Below are 12,138 nucleotides of genomic sequence, written 5' to 3' on the forward strand. Positions count from 1 at the left end.
TGTTCGATGAAATGTACTTCATGATATGCGCACCGGTAACTCGTGGTGTCATAGTATTACAACAGGCAATAAAAAAAGATACCGCTAAAGTCGAGAGCGCTTTGGAGGGGCCGGGGCTTGAACCCGGGACTTCTCACATGCAAAGCGAGCGTTCTACCACTGAGCTAGACCCCCGTTACATCTGGAGCACTCATTAACGAGTTTCTTGGTGCTCATCAGCTTGTTCAAACAATAAATTAATCAATTAGTTGAAATAAACAAAATCATCTCGTCAATGCCCCCTGATACAGTTTTTTCATCAATCAGGTAAGTCGCATATTTCTTTAGTCAAAGAAAATGGCAGCGCTGTTCAACGAAATGTATTTCATGATATGCGCACCGGTAACTCGTGGTGCCGTAGTATTTCAACAGGCAATATAAAAAGATACCGCTAAAGTCTAGAGCGATTTGGAGGTGCCGGGGATTGAATGCGGAACTTCTCACATGCAAAGCGAGCGCTCTACCACTGAGCTACACCCCCGTTACATCTGGAGCACTCATTAACGAGTTTCTTGGTGCTCATTAGCTTGTTCTAAAAATAATATAATTCAATATTTCAAATAAACAAAATCATCTCGTCATTGGTGCCTGATACAGTTTCTTCATCATTGAGGAAAGCCGCTTATCTCTATAGTCAAAGAAAATGGCAGCGCTGTTCGATGAAATGTACTTCATGATATGCGCACCGGTAACTCGTGGTGTCATAGTATTACAACAGGCAATAAAAAAAGATACCGCTAAAGTCGAGAGCGCTTTGGAGGGGCCGGGGCTTGAACCCGGGACTTCTCACATGCAAAGCGAGCGTTCTACCACTGAGCTAGACCCCCGTTACATCTGGAGCACTCATTAACGAGTTTCTTGGTGCTCATCAGCTTTTTCAAACAATAAATTATTCAATTAGTTGAAATAAACAAAATCATCTCGTCAATGCCCCCTGATACAGTTTTTTCATCATTGAGGTAAGCCGCATATTTCTTTAGTCAAAGAAAATGGCAGCGCTGTTCAACGAAATGTATTTAACGTTATGCGCACCGGTAACTCGTGGTGCCGTAGTATTACAACAGGCAATATAAGAAAATACCACTAAAGTCGAGAGCGATTTGGAGGGGCTGGGGCTTGAACCCGGGACTTCTCACATGCAAAGCGAGCGCTCTACCACTGAGCTACACCCCCGTTACATCTGGAGCACTCATTAACGAGTTTCCTCGTGCTCATTAGCTTGTTCTAACAATAAAATAATTCAATAGTTGAAATAAACAAAATCATCTCGTCATTGGTGCCTGATACAGTTTCTTCATCAATGAGGAAAGCCGCATATTTCTATAGTCAAAGAAAATGGCAGCGCTGTTCGATGAAATGTATTTCATGATATGCGCACCGGTAACTCGTGGTGCCGTAGTATTTCAACAGGCAATATAAAAAGATACCGCTAAAGTCGAGAGCGATTTGGAGGTGCCGGGGATTGAACGCGGAACTTCTCACATGCAAAGCGAGCGCTCTACCGCTGAGCTACACCCCCGTTACATCTGGAGCACTCATTAACGAGTTTCTTGGTGCTCATCAGCTTGTTCAAACAATAAATTAATCAATTAGTTGAAATAAACAAAATCATCTCGTCAATGCCCCCTGATACAGTTTTTTCATCATTGAGGTAAGCCGCATATTTCTTTAGTCAAAGAAAATGGCAGCGCTGTTCAACGAAATGTATTTCATGATATGCGCACCGGTAACTCGTGGTGCCGTAGTATTTCAACAGGCAATATAAAAAGATACCGCTAAAGTCGAGAGCGATTTGGAGGTGCCGGGGTTGAACGCGGAACTTCTCACATGCAAAGCGAGCGCTCTACCACTGAGCTACTCCCCCGTTACATCTGGAGCACTCATTAACGAGTTTCTTGGTGCTCATTAGCTTGTTCTAACAATAAAATAATTCAATATTTGAAATAAACAAAATCATCTCGTCATTGGTGCCTGATACAGTTTCTTCATCATTGAGGAAAGCCGCATATTTCAATAGTCAAAGAAAATGGCAGCGCTGTTCGATGAAATGTATTTCATGATAAGCGCACCGGTAACTCGTGGTGCCGTAAGTATTACAACAGGCAATCAAAAAAGATACCGCTAAAGTCGAGAGCGCTTTGGAGGTGCCGAGGATTGAACGCGGAACTTCTCACATGCAAAGCGAGCGCTCTACCACTGAGCTACACCCCCGTTACTTTTGGAGCACTCATTAACGAGTTTCTTGGTGCTCATTAGCTTGTTCTAACAATAAAATAATTGAATAGTTGAATTAAACAAAATCATCTCGTCATTGGTGCCTGATACAGTTTCTTCATCATTGAGGAAAGTCGCATATTTCTATAGTCAAAGAAAATGGCAGCGCTGTTCGATGAATTGTATTTCATGATATGCGCACCGGTAACTCGTGGTGCCGTAGTATTTCAACAGGCAATATAAAAAGATACCGCTAAAGTCGAGAGTGATTTGGAGGTGCCCAGGATTGAACGCGGAACTTCTCACATGCAAAGCGAGCGCTCTACCGCTGAGCTACACCCCCGTTACATCTGGAGCACTCATTAACAAGTTTCTTGGTGCTCATCAGCTTGTTCAAACAATAAATTAATCAATTAGTTGAAATAAACAAAATCATCTCGTCAATGCCCCCTGATACAGTTTTTTCATCATTGAGGTAAGCCGCATATTTCTATAGTCAAAGAAAATGGCAGCGCTGTTTGATGAAATGTATTTCATGTTATGCGCACCGGTAACTCGTGGTGCCGTAGTATTACAACAGGCAATAAAAACAGATACCGCTAATGTCGAGAGCGCTTTGGAGGTGCCGGGGATTGAACCCGAGGTTTCTCACATGCAAAGCGAGCGCACTACTGCTGAGCTACACCCCCGTTACATCTGGAGCACTCATTAACGAGTTTCTTGGTGCTCATCACCTTGTTCAAACAATAAAGTAATCAATTAGTTGAAATAAACAAAACCATCTCGTCATTGCCGCCTGATACAGTTTTTTCATCATTGAGGAAAGCCGCATATTTCTATAGTCAAAGAAATAGGCAGCGCTGTTCATGTATTTCATGATATGCGCACCGGTAACTCGTGGTGCCGTAGTATTACAACAGGCAATCAAAAAAGATACCGCTAAAGTCGAGAGCGCTTTGGAGGTGCCGGGGATTGAAACCCGGGACTTCTCACATGCAAAGTGAGCGCTCCACCACTGAGCTACACTTCCGTTACCTTTAGAGCACTCATTAACGAGTTTCTTGGATCTCATCAGCTTGTTCAAACAAAAAATAATCAATTAGTTGAAATAAACAAAATCATCTCGTCTTTGCCCCCTGATACAGTTTTTTCATCATTGAGGTAAGCCGCATATTTCTTTAGTCAAAGAAAATGGCAGCGCTGTTCAACAAATTGTATTTAATGTTATGCGCACCGGTAACTCGTGGTGCCATAGTATTTCAACAGGCAATATAAAAAGATACCGCTAAAATCGAGAGCGATTTGGAGGTGCCGGAGTTTGAACCCGGGACTTCTCACATGCAAAGCGAGCGCTCTACTGCTGAGCTACACCCCCGTTACATCTGGAGCACTCATTAACGAGTTTCTTGGTGCTCATCACCTTGTTCAAACAATAAAGTAATCAATTAGTTGAAATAAACAAAACCATCTCGTCATTGCCGCCTGATACAGTTTTTTCATCATTGAGGAAAGCCGCATATTTCTATAGTCACAAAAATAGGCAGCGCTGTTCATGTATTTCATGATATGCGCACCGGTAACTCGTGGTGCCGTAGTATTACAACAGGCAATATAAAAAGATACCGCTAAAGTCGAGAGCGATTTGGAGGTGCCGGGGATTGAACGCGGAACTTCTCACATGCAAAGCGAGCGCTCTAACGCTGAGCTACACCCCCGTTACATCTGGAGCACTCATTAACGAGTTTCGTGGTGCTCATCAGCTTGTTCAAACAATAAATTAATCAATTAGTTGAAATAAACAAAATCATCTCGTCAATGCCCCCTGATACAGTTTTTTCATCATTGAGGTAAGCCGCATATTTCTTTAGTCAAAGAAAATGGCAGCGCTGTTCGATGAATTGTATTTCATGATATGCGCACCGGTAACTCGTGGTGCCGTAGTATTTCAACAGGCAATATAAAAAGATACCGCTAAAGTCGAGAGCGATTTGGAGGTGCCCAGGATTGAACGCGGAACTTCTCACATGCAAAGCGAGCGCTCTACCGCTGAGCTACACCCCCGTTACATCTGGAGCACTCATTAACAAGTTTCTTGGTGCTCATCAGCTTGTTCAAACAATAAATTAATCAATTAGTTGAAATAAACAAAATCATCTCGTCAATGCCCCTTGATACAGTTTTTTCATCATTGAGGTAAGCCGCATATTTCTATAGTCAAAGAAAATGGCAGCGCTGTTTGATGAAATGTATTTCATGTTATGCGCACCGGTAACTCGTGGTGCCGTAGTATTACAACAGGCAATAAAAACAGATACCGCTAATGTCGAGAGCGCTTTGGAGGTGCCGGGGATTGAACCCGAGGTTTCTCACATGCAAAGCGAGCGCACTACTGCTGAGCTACACCCCCGTTACATCTGGAGCACTCATTAACGAGTTTCTTGGTGCTCATCACCTTGTTCAAACAATAAAGTAATCAATTAGTTGAAATAAACAAAACCATCTCGTCATTGCCGCCTGATACAGTTTTTTCATCATTGAGGAAAGCCGCATATTCCTATAGTCAAAGAAATAGGCAGCGCTGTTCATGTATTTCATGATATGCGCACCGGTAACTCGTGGTGCCGTAGTATTACAACAGGCAATCAAAAAAGATACCGCTAAAGTCGAGAGCGCTTTGGAGGTGCCGGGGATTGAAACCCGGGACTTCTCACATGCAAAGTGAGCGCTCCACCACTGAGCTACACTTCCGTTACCTTTAGAGCACTCATTAACGAGTTTCTTGGATCTCATCAGCTTGTTCAAACAAAAAATAATCAATTAGTTGAAATAAACAAAATCATCTCGTCTTTGCCCCCTGATACAGTTTTTTCATCATTGAGGTAAGCCGCATATTTCTTTAGTCAAAGAAAATGGCAGCGCTGTTCAACAAATTGTATTTAATGTTATGCGCACCGGTAACTCGTGGTGCCATAGTATTTCAACAGGCAATATAAAAAGATACCGCTAAAATCGAGAGCGATTTGGAGGTGCCGGAGTTTGAACCCGGGACTTCTCACATGCAAAGCGAGCGCTCTACTGCTGAGCTACACCCCCGTTACATCTGGAGCACTCATTAACGAGTTTCTTGGTGCTCATCACCTTGTTCAAACAATAAAGTAATCAATTAGTTGAAATAAACAAAACCATCTCGTCATTGCCGCCTGATACAGTTTTTTCATCATTGAGGAAAGCCGCATATTTCTATAGTCAAAGAAATAGGCAGCGCTGTTCATGTATTTCATGATATGCGCACCGGTAACTCGTGGTGCCGTAGTATTACAACAGGCAATATAAAAAGATACCGCTAAAGTCGAGAGCGATTTGGAGGTGCCGGGGATTGAACGCGGAACTTCTCACATGCAAAGCGAGCGCTCTAACGCTGAGCTACACCCCCGTTACATCTGGAGCACTCATTAACGAGTTTCTTGGTGCTCATCAGCTTGTTCAAACAATAAATTAATCAATTAGTTGAAATAAACAAAATCATCTCGTCAATGCCCCCTGATACAGTTTTTTCATCATTGAGGTAAGCCGCATATTTCTTTAGTCAAAGAAAATGGCAGCGCTGTTCAACGAAATGTATTTCATGATATGCGCACCGGTAACTCGTGGTGCCGTAGTATTTCAACAGGCAATATAAAAAGATACCGCTAAAGTCGAGAGCGATTTGGAGGTGCCGGGGTTGAACGCGGAACTTCTCACATGCAAAGCGAGCGCTCTACCACTGAGCTACACCCCCGTTACATCTGGAGCACTCATTAACGAGTTTCTTGGTGCTCATTAGCTTGTTCTAACAATAAAATAATTCAATATTTGAAATAAACAAAATTATCTCGTCATTGGTGCCTGATACAGTTTCTTCATCATTGAGGAAAGCCGCATATTTCAATAGTCAAAGAAAATGGCAGCGCTGTTCTATGAAATGTATTTCATGATATGCGCACCGGTAACTCGCGGTGCCGTAAGTATTACAACAGGCAATCAAAAAAGATACCGCTAAATTCGAGAGCGCTTTGGAGGTGCCGAGGATTGAACGCGGAACTTCTCACATGCAAAGCGAGCGCTCTACCGCTGAGCTACACCCCCGTTACTTTTGGAGCACTCATTAACGAGTTTCTTGGTGCTCATTAGCTTGTTCTAACAATAAAATAATTCAATAGTTGAAATAAACAAAATCATCTCGTCAATGCCCCCTGATACAGTTTTTTCATCATTGAGGTAAGCCGCATATTTCTATAGTCAAAGAAAATGGCAGCGCTGTTTGATGAAATGTATTTCATGTTATGCGCACCGGTAACTCGTGGTGCCGTAGTATTACAACACGCAATAAAAACAGATACCGCTAATGTCGAGAGCGCTTTGGAGGTGCCGGGGATTGAACCCGAGGTTTCTCACATGCAAAGCGAGCGCTCTACTGCTGAGCTACACCCCCGTTACATCTGGAGCACTCATTAACGAGTTTCTTGGTGCTCATCACCCTTTCAAACAATAAAGTAATCAATTAGTTGAAATAAACAAAACCATCTCGTCATTGCCGCCTGATACAGTTTTTTCATCATTGAGGAAAGCCGCATATTTCTATAGTCAAAGAAATAGGCAGCGCTGTTCATGTATTTCATGATATGCGCACCGGTAACTTGTGGTGCCGTAGTATTACAACAGGCAATCAAAAAAGATACCGCTAAAGTCGAGAGCGCTTTGGAGGTGCCGGGGTTTGAACCCGGGACTTCTCACATGCAAAGCGAGCGCTCTACCACTGAGCTACACCCCCGTTACATCTGGAGCACTCATTAACAAGTTTCTTGGTGCTCATCAGCTTGTTCAAACAATAAATTAATCAATTAGTTGAAATAAACAAAATCATCTCGTCAATGCCCCCTGATACAGTTTTTTCATCATTGAGGTAAGCCGCATATTTCTTTAGTCAAAGAAAATGGCAGCGCTGTTAAACAAATTGTATTTAATGTTATGCGCACCGGTAACTCGTGGTGCCATAGTATTTCAACAGGCAATATAAAAAGATACCGCTAAAGTCGAGAGCGATTTGGAGGTGCCGGGGTTTGAACCCGGGACTTCTCACATGCAAAGCGAACGCTCTACCACTGAGCTACACCCACGTTACTTTTGGAGCACTCATTAACGAGTTTCTTGGTACTCACCAGCTTGTTCCAACAATAAAATAATTCAGTAGTTGAAATAGACAAAATCATCTCGTCATTGCTGCCTGATACAGTTTTTTCGTCATTGAGGAAAGCCGCATATTGATATAGTCAAAGAAAATGGCAGCGCTGTTCGATGAAATGTATTTCATGATATGCGCACCGGTAACTCGTGGTGCCGTAGTATTACAACAGGCAATAAAAAAAGATACCGCTAAAATCGAGAGCGATTTGGAGGTGCTGGGGTTTGAACCCGGGACTTCTCACATGCAAAGCGAGCGCTCTACTGCTGAGCTACACCCCCGTTACATCTGGAGCACTCATTAACGAGTTTCTTGGTGCTCATTAGCTTGTTCTAACAATAAAATAATTCAATATTTGAAATAAACAAAATCATCTCGTCATTGGTGCCTGATACAGTTTCTTCATCATTGAGGAAAGCCGCATATTTCAATAGTCAAAGAAAATGGCAGCGCTGTTCTATGAAATGTATTTCATGATATGCGCACCGGTAACTCGTGGTGCCGTAAGTATTACAACAGGCAATCAAAAAAGATACCGCTAAAGTCGAGAGCGCTTTGGAGGTGCCGAGGATTGAACGCGGAACTTCTCACATGCAAAGCGAGCGCTCTACCGCTGAGCTACACCCCCGTTACTTTTGGAGCACTCATTAACGAGTTTCTTGGTACTCACCAGCTTGTTCCAACAATAAAATAATTCAGTAGTTGAAATAGACAAAATCATCTCGTCATTGCTGCCTGATACAGTTTTTTCGTCATTGAGGAAAGCCGCATATTTCTTTAGTCAAAGAAAATGGCAGCGCTGTTCAACAAATTGTATTTAATGTTATGCGCACCGGTAACTCGTGGTGCCATAGTATTTCAACAGGCAATATAAAAAGATACCGCTAAAGTCGAGAGCGATTTGGAGGTGCCGGGGTTTGAACCCGGGACTTCTCACATGCAAAGCGAACGCTCTACCACTGAGCTACACCCCCGTTACTTTTGGAGCACTCATTAACGAGTTTCTTGGTACTCACCAGCTTGTTCCAACAATAAAATAATTCAGTAGTTGAAATAGACAAAATCATCTCGTCATTGCTGCCTGATACAGTTTTTTCGTCATTGAGGAAAGCCGCATATTGATATAGTCAAAGAAAATGGCAGCGCTGTTCGATGAAACGTATTTCATGATATGCGCACCGGTAACTCGTGGTGCCGTAGTATTACAACAGGCAATAAAAAAAGATACCGCTAAAATCGAGAGCGATTTGGAGGTGCCGGGGTTTGAACCCGGGACTTCTCACATGCAAAGCGAGCGCTCTACTGCTGAGCTACACCCCCGTTACATCTGGAGCACTCATTAACAAGTTTCTTGGTGCTCATCAGCTTGTTCAAACAATAAATTAATCAATTAGTTGAAATAAACAAAATCATCTCGTCAATGCCCCCTGATACAGTTTTTTCATCATTGAGGTAAGCCGCATATTTCTATAGTCAAAGAAAATGGCAGCGCTGTTCAACGAAATGTATTTCATGATATGCGCACCGGTAACTCGTGGTGCCGTAGTATTTCAACAGGCAATATAAAAAGATACCGCTAAAGTCGAGAGCGATTTGGAGGTGCCGGGGTTGAACGCGGAACTTCTCACATGCAAAGCGAGCGCTCTACCACTGAGCTACACCCCCGTTACATCTGGAGCACTCATTAACAAGTTTCTTGGTGCTCATTAGCTTGTTCTAACAATAAAATAATTCAATATTTGAAATAAACAAAATCATCTCGTCATTGGTGCCTGATACAGTTTCTTCATCATTGAGGAAAGCCGCATATTTCAATAGTCAAAGAAAATGGCAGCGCTGTTCTATGAAATGTATTTCATGATATGCGCACCGGTAACTCGTGGTGCCGTAAGTATTACAACAGGCAATCAAAAAAGATACCGCTAAAGTCGAGAGCGCTTTGGAGGTGCCGAGGATTGAACGCGGAACTTCTCACATGCAAAGCGAGCGCTCTACCGCTGAGCTACACCCCCGTTACTTTTGGAGCACTCATTAACGAGTTTCTTGGTGCTCATTAGCTTGTTCTAACAATAAAATAATCAATTAGTTGAAATAAACAAAACCATCTCGTCATTGCCGCCTGATACAGTTTTTTCATCATTGAGGAAAGCCGCATATTTCTATAGTCAAAAAAATAGGCAGCGCTGTTCATGTATTTCATGATATGCGCACCGGTAACCCGTGGTGCCGTAGTATTTCAACAGGCAATATAAAAAGATACCGCTAAAGTCGAGAGCGATTTGGAGGTGCCGGGGTTGAACGCGGAACTTCTCACATGCAAAGCGAGCGCTCTACCACTGAGCTACACCCCCGTTACATCTGGAGCACTCATTAACGAGTTTCTTGGTGCTCATTAGCTTGTTCTAACAATAAAATAATTCAATATTTGAAATAAACAAAATCATCTCGTCATTGGTGCCTGATACAGTTTCTTCATCATTGAGGAAAGCCGCATATTTCAATAGTCAAAGAAAATGGCAGCGCTGTTCTATGAATTGTATTTCATGATATGCGCACCGGTAACTCGTGGTGCCGTAAGTATTACAACAGGCAATCAAAAAAGATACCGCTAAAGTCGAGAGCGCTTTGGAGGTGCCGAGGATTGAACGTGGAACTTCTCACATGCAAAGCGAGCGCTCTACCGCTGAGCTACACCCCCGTTACTTTTGGAGCACTCATTAACGAGTTTCTTGGTGCTCATTAGCTTGTTCTAACAATAAAATAATTCAATAGTTGAAATAAACAAAATCATCTCGTCATTGGTGCCTGATACAGTTTCTTCATCATTGAGGAAAGTCGCATATTTCTATAGTCAAAGAAAATGGCAGCGCTGTTCGATGAATTGTATTTAATGATATGCGCACCGGTAACTCGTGGTGCCGTAGTATTTCAACAGGCAATATAAAAAGATACCGCTAAAGTCGAGAGCGATTTGGAGGTGCCGAGGATTGAACGCGGAACTTCTCACATGCAAAGCGAGCGCTCTACCGCTGAGCTACACCCCCGTTACATCTGGAGCACTCATTAACAAGTTTTTTGGTGCTCATCAGCTTGTTCAAACAATAAATTAATCAATTAGTTGAAATAAACAAAATCATCTCGTCAATGCCCCCTGATACAGTTTTTTCATCATTGAGGTAAGCCGCATATTTCTATAGTCAAAGAAAATGGCAGCGCTGTTTGATGAAATGTATTTCATGTTATGCGCACCGGTAACTCGTGGTGCCGTAGTATTACAACAGGCAATAAAAACAGATACCGCTAATGTCGAGAGCGCTTTGGAGGTGCCGGGGATTGAACCCGAGGTTTCTCACATGCAAATCGAGCGCTCTACTGCTGAGCTACACCCCCGTTACATCTGGAGCACTCATTAACGAGTTTCTTGGTGCTCATCACCTTGTTCAAACAATAAAGTAATCAATTAGTTGAAATAAACAAAACCATCTCGTCATTGCCGCCTGATACAGTTTTTTCATCATTGAGGAAAGCCGCATATTTCTATAGTCAAAGAAATAGGCAGCGCTGTTCATGTATTTCATGATATGCGCACCGGTAACTCGTGGTGCCGTAGTATTACAACAGGCAATCAAAAAAGATACCGCTAAAGTCGAGAGCGCTTTGGAGGTGCCGGGGATTGAAACCCGGGACTTCTCACATGCAAAGCGAGCGCTCCACCACTGAGCTACACTTCCGTTACCTTTAGAGCACTCATTAACGAGTTTCTTGGATCTCATCAGCTTGTTCAAACAAAAAATAATCAATTAGTTGAAATAAACAAAATCATCTCGTCTTTGCCCCCTGATACAGTTTTTTCATCATTGAGGTAAGCCGCATATTTCTTTAGTCAAAGAAAATGGCAGCGCTGTTCAACAAATTGTATTTATTGTTATGCGCACCGGTAACTCGTGGTGCCATAGTATTTCAACAGGCAATATAAAAAGATACCGCTAAAATCGAGAGCGATTTGGAGGTGCCGGGGTTTGAACCCGGGACTTCTCACATGCAAAGCGAGCGCTCTACTGCTGAGCTACACACCCGTTACATCTGGAGCACTCATTAACGAGTTTCTTGGTGCTCATCACCTTGTTCAAACAATAAAGTAATCAATTAGTTGAAATAAACAAAACCATCTCGTCATTGCCGCCTGATACAGTTTTTTCATCATTGAGGAAAGCCGCATATTTCTATAGTCAAAGAAATAGGCAGCGCTGTTCATGTATTTCATGATATGCGCACCGGTAACTCGTGGTGCCGTAGTATTACAACAGGCAATATAAAAAGATACCGCTAAAGTCGAGAGCGATTTGGAGGTGCCGGGGTTTGAACCCGGGACTTCTCACATGCAAAGCGAACGCTCTACCACTGAGCTACACCCCCGTTAAATCTGGAGCACTCATTAACAAGTTTCTTGGTGCTCATCAGCTTGTTCAAACAATAAATTAATCAATTAGTTGAAATAAACAAAATCATCTCGTCAATGCCCCCTGATACAGTTTTTTCATCATTGAGGTAAGCCGCATATTTCTTTAGTCAAAGAAAATGGCAGCGCTGTTCAACAAATTGTATTTAATGTTATGCGCACCGGTAACTCGTGGTGCCATAGTATTTCAACAGGCAATATAAAA

At 42.6% G+C, this 12,138-nt stretch overlaps 20 non-coding genes across 20 annotated transcripts; all 20 read right to left on the bottom strand.

The window, feature by feature from the left end:
- Positions 1-1,140: 1,140 nt before the first annotated feature.
- TRNAA-UGC (transfer RNA alanine (anticodon UGC)) lies at positions 1,141-1,212 on the bottom strand. Its single transcript has one exon. It is a non-coding gene; the product is annotated as a tRNA-Ala (tRNA).
- Positions 1,213-1,486: 274 nt separating this feature from the next.
- Positions 1,487-1,558, bottom strand: TRNAA-UGC (transfer RNA alanine (anticodon UGC)). Its single transcript has one exon. It is a non-coding gene; the product is annotated as a tRNA-Ala (tRNA).
- Positions 1,559-2,178: 620 nt separating this feature from the next.
- On the bottom strand, positions 2,179-2,250 carry TRNAA-UGC (transfer RNA alanine (anticodon UGC)). Its single transcript has one exon. It is a non-coding gene; the product is annotated as a tRNA-Ala (tRNA).
- Positions 2,251-3,210: 960 nt separating this feature from the next.
- Positions 3,211-3,283, bottom strand: TRNAA-UGC (transfer RNA alanine (anticodon UGC)). Its single transcript has one exon. It is a non-coding gene; the product is annotated as a tRNA-Ala (tRNA).
- Positions 3,284-3,556: 273 nt separating this feature from the next.
- On the bottom strand, positions 3,557-3,628 carry TRNAA-UGC (transfer RNA alanine (anticodon UGC)). Its single transcript has one exon. It is a non-coding gene; the product is annotated as a tRNA-Ala (tRNA).
- Positions 3,629-4,928: 1,300 nt separating this feature from the next.
- On the bottom strand, positions 4,929-5,001 carry TRNAA-UGC (transfer RNA alanine (anticodon UGC)). Its single transcript has one exon. It is a non-coding gene; the product is annotated as a tRNA-Ala (tRNA).
- Positions 5,002-5,274: 273 nt separating this feature from the next.
- Positions 5,275-5,346, bottom strand: TRNAA-UGC (transfer RNA alanine (anticodon UGC)). The gene has a single exon. It is a non-coding gene; the product is annotated as a tRNA-Ala (tRNA).
- A 960-nt stretch (positions 5,347-6,306) lies between these two features.
- On the bottom strand, positions 6,307-6,378 carry TRNAA-UGC (transfer RNA alanine (anticodon UGC)). Its single transcript has one exon. It is a non-coding gene; the product is annotated as a tRNA-Ala (tRNA).
- Positions 6,379-6,652: 274 nt separating this feature from the next.
- TRNAA-UGC (transfer RNA alanine (anticodon UGC)) lies at positions 6,653-6,724 on the bottom strand. The gene has a single exon. It is a non-coding gene; the product is annotated as a tRNA-Ala (tRNA).
- A 267-nt stretch (positions 6,725-6,991) lies between these two features.
- On the bottom strand, positions 6,992-7,063 carry TRNAA-UGC (transfer RNA alanine (anticodon UGC)). Its single transcript has one exon. It is a non-coding gene; the product is annotated as a tRNA-Ala (tRNA).
- A 274-nt stretch (positions 7,064-7,337) lies between these two features.
- On the bottom strand, positions 7,338-7,409 carry TRNAA-UGC (transfer RNA alanine (anticodon UGC)). Its single transcript has one exon. It is a non-coding gene; the product is annotated as a tRNA-Ala (tRNA).
- A 274-nt stretch (positions 7,410-7,683) lies between these two features.
- TRNAA-UGC (transfer RNA alanine (anticodon UGC)) lies at positions 7,684-7,755 on the bottom strand. The gene has a single exon. It is a non-coding gene; the product is annotated as a tRNA-Ala (tRNA).
- A 275-nt stretch (positions 7,756-8,030) lies between these two features.
- TRNAA-UGC (transfer RNA alanine (anticodon UGC)) lies at positions 8,031-8,102 on the bottom strand. Its single transcript has one exon. It is a non-coding gene; the product is annotated as a tRNA-Ala (tRNA).
- Positions 8,103-8,376: 274 nt separating this feature from the next.
- Positions 8,377-8,448, bottom strand: TRNAA-UGC (transfer RNA alanine (anticodon UGC)). The gene has a single exon. It is a non-coding gene; the product is annotated as a tRNA-Ala (tRNA).
- A 274-nt stretch (positions 8,449-8,722) lies between these two features.
- On the bottom strand, positions 8,723-8,794 carry TRNAA-UGC (transfer RNA alanine (anticodon UGC)). The gene has a single exon. It is a non-coding gene; the product is annotated as a tRNA-Ala (tRNA).
- Positions 8,795-9,414: 620 nt separating this feature from the next.
- Positions 9,415-9,486, bottom strand: TRNAA-UGC (transfer RNA alanine (anticodon UGC)). The gene has a single exon. It is a non-coding gene; the product is annotated as a tRNA-Ala (tRNA).
- A 960-nt stretch (positions 9,487-10,446) lies between these two features.
- On the bottom strand, positions 10,447-10,518 carry TRNAA-UGC (transfer RNA alanine (anticodon UGC)). The gene has a single exon. It is a non-coding gene; the product is annotated as a tRNA-Ala (tRNA).
- A 614-nt stretch (positions 10,519-11,132) lies between these two features.
- TRNAA-UGC (transfer RNA alanine (anticodon UGC)) lies at positions 11,133-11,205 on the bottom strand. Its single transcript has one exon. It is a non-coding gene; the product is annotated as a tRNA-Ala (tRNA).
- Positions 11,206-11,478: 273 nt separating this feature from the next.
- On the bottom strand, positions 11,479-11,550 carry TRNAA-UGC (transfer RNA alanine (anticodon UGC)). The gene has a single exon. It is a non-coding gene; the product is annotated as a tRNA-Ala (tRNA).
- A 268-nt stretch (positions 11,551-11,818) lies between these two features.
- On the bottom strand, positions 11,819-11,890 carry TRNAA-UGC (transfer RNA alanine (anticodon UGC)). Its single transcript has one exon. It is a non-coding gene; the product is annotated as a tRNA-Ala (tRNA).
- Between the last annotated feature and the right edge of the window lie 248 nt (positions 11,891-12,138).

This window comes from Rhipicephalus microplus, chromosome 3 (assembly GCF_043290135.1).
Source record: "Rhipicephalus microplus isolate Deutch F79 chromosome 3, USDA_Rmic, whole genome shotgun sequence".
NCBI classification, from domain to species: domain Eukaryota; kingdom Metazoa; phylum Arthropoda; class Arachnida; order Ixodida; family Ixodidae; genus Rhipicephalus; species Rhipicephalus microplus.